We start from the raw sequence: 2604 nt of genomic DNA, 5'->3' as shown, positions 1-2604 counted from the left end.
TGTGCAGGGGTTTCTGTAATTTATTCCTGTCAAATTGAACCCAATACTTTCTGTTAAGGTCGTCCAAGGGCAAAGAACCAAGCTGAAGGAGGAAAAAGTCCCTGGACCCCTTGGAAGTCCTAAAGCAAGCGCTGGAGGAAGTGGAGGAAAGGCACGGTGGGTGTATTTCTCTCTGCCTCAGGCGTGACACTCGACAACCGGAGGTTTTAGCTGCGCGTCTGGACGGGCTGTAGCCCACACAGCGGGAAGGGGTCGATCAGAGCCTTGCCGCAGCGGGCCGGGTTTCAGGCCTCGCAGGTGCTGGCGAGCCCCAGACATGGTGCAGAGCTTGTGCTGACGGTTGTGGCTCAGGCCAAGTACCAGGGCAGCCGCTGCCCCAGTTTTACCATTGCGGCTCAGAGCTGGGTCGTGCAGATGTCACATGTGAGGCCTGGCGTGTGCTGAGCTCGTGTTGAAGGAGCCCTTCTCAGCAGGGCTGTTTCCCCGGCTGGCCCGGCTGCAGCTTCTCCCCGTCCTCTCGGCAGGAAGGCATTTAGCATTATCTTGCAGTTTGCCGAAAACGCGCCACGGGCAATGCAACCCAGGAATGGCTGGCCTCCCAGCAGGTCAGGCGTGGCTGCTGTTTGGAGTAGGGAGCAGCCCTGAAGCGCAGGCGTTTGCTCTCAACTTGTCGGGGTCTTTGAGCAGTATTGCCTCCTGAGGAAGCCATCTCCCTGACGGGGAACGGTTCCATCTGAGCCAACTGTCCCGCTTCCTTTCTCCAGAGACAGAGCAAGAGGCTGGGCAGGAGCGGGCTTTCCAGAAGGAAGCAGTGGCTTGCTGCCACCTTTGCCAAAGAGATGGAGGCGATGCCAGGCACCGGCATGGCAGGTAACCGCTGTCCCGTGGTCAGCTGGGGTCACCCATCAGGATCGCTGTGTGGCGGCAGGCTCTTGCCCCGGTGCCCGCTCTTGCGCTTCACGTCAGCCGCCAAAGCTGAGGACTTTGGGGACCACGTTGCGCAGCTCATGGGAAACGTGACTCTTGCACGACTGTACCTCCCGCTGCAGCTGCGTCCCAGAGCTTGCCGGGAGTCCCGGGAGGCCTGAGGCACAAGAACAGCACAGAGCGGGATCCCTGCCGCCAGCTGAGGTCCAGATCGGGCAGGGGCTTAGCGGGAACCTCCCCGTCCTCCTGCATCCCCTGTCGCGGAGCCACCCTCAGGCTTTACCTGTCGTCTCTGCTTCTTGGCAGCGCTGCCAAAGCCCGCAGGAGACTCCCACGGCGGTGTGCATGAATTCTTCCCAGGGGACTCAGGTACTGAGCCGTCTTGCTGGGCTCCCTACGTGGGAGACGCGTCCCGAGACCGGGCAGTGGCCGCAAGCAGTGCCCATGCTGGGGAAGCGGCAGACGGGGAGGGCAAGGCGCAAGTGTCTCTTGAGAAGGCCTGACTCCGTCCCCTGGGGCTCAGGGCGCTGGCTGTGGGGAGGGAGGGTTGGGGGTGGCAGTCCCCCCCGCAGGGACGGTTTCTGTCCGTGGCCCTCAAAGGAGCAACTGGTCCAGCAGCTGCGCTCCCCCCGTGCTCTGCTTCGGGCTCCCCGAGTTTTGGTTGGAGGGACAACCTGTCCCAAAGGGTGGGAGCGTGCCTCCAGGCACCCGCGCTGGCGGGAAACAGAGACTTCCTGGCCACATCAAACATGCCGCAAGCTCACCAGTGGTGCGCAGGACAGACTGACGTCCGAATTGCTCCTCCAGGTGTGCTCAGCGAGAGAACCACAACTGTCTACAGTCCCCAGAGCACCACGAGTTTTCTGCGTCTGCAAGTCATGCGCTGGCAGTGGGTGATAGAAACGACAGCAGGCGTGGTTTTCCTGGCACTGGCCATACTGGTGTGCTGTCTCCTGATACGCTGGCGGAGGAAGAGAAAAGAGTGAGTCGTTGACTTCCCCCCTGCTACTGCCTGCGATGGCTGCTCCTGGCCACGAAGCATTTCTAGTTGGGCCGCTGCGGAGCAGCGAGGTAGCGGTTGGCCAGAAAGCTCTGCCGAGTTTGCTGCTGCTGTCAGAAGGCTTGAACTGGCCTCTTTGCTCCGGGGCCTGCCCGCAGAAACGTCCCTGCGCCTGCTGCCGCGGGTGCAGGTGTCCACCTTGGCCAAGGCGTGCCAGCAGCTCAGCCCGCGGGGGTGAGCCTCGCAGGCTCTGGGCCGTGCCGCGGAGGAGAGTCCCTCTGTGCAGCTCAGCCGAGGGCCTCAGCAGCCTCCTCTCTCCACAGGCGCATCACCACAGCTTCACAAACCAAGCCGAAGCCGGTGACCACCCCTCGTGCCTGCACAGCTGCACCAGACCCAATGCCGGCAACCCCAAGAGGCAGACCCAGTGCCAGCAGTCGCCAAGCCTGCCCCAAAACCTGCCGTGCCTGCCCTCTGCATGGACCTCAAACATGCGCCCCTCGAGCCCGCGGGCTGGCCCTCTGCCTCGGGCTGAAGGCGGGCACCAGGGTAGGGGTTGGGGTGCGCTGACAGAACCCCCACCAACCCTTCGGGGATCGGCCCGTCTCTCCAAATAAAGCGAGAGCTGTCGCACAAGTGTCCGTGTGGTACCAACAGCAAACCCCACCAGGCACCGG

Source organism: Balearica regulorum, chromosome 10 (genome assembly GCF_011004875.1).
Source record: "Balearica regulorum gibbericeps isolate bBalReg1 chromosome 10, bBalReg1.pri, whole genome shotgun sequence".
Classification (NCBI taxonomy): Eukaryota; Metazoa; Chordata; class Aves; order Gruiformes; family Gruidae; genus Balearica; species Balearica regulorum.
This window is presented reverse-complemented; position numbering follows the sequence as displayed.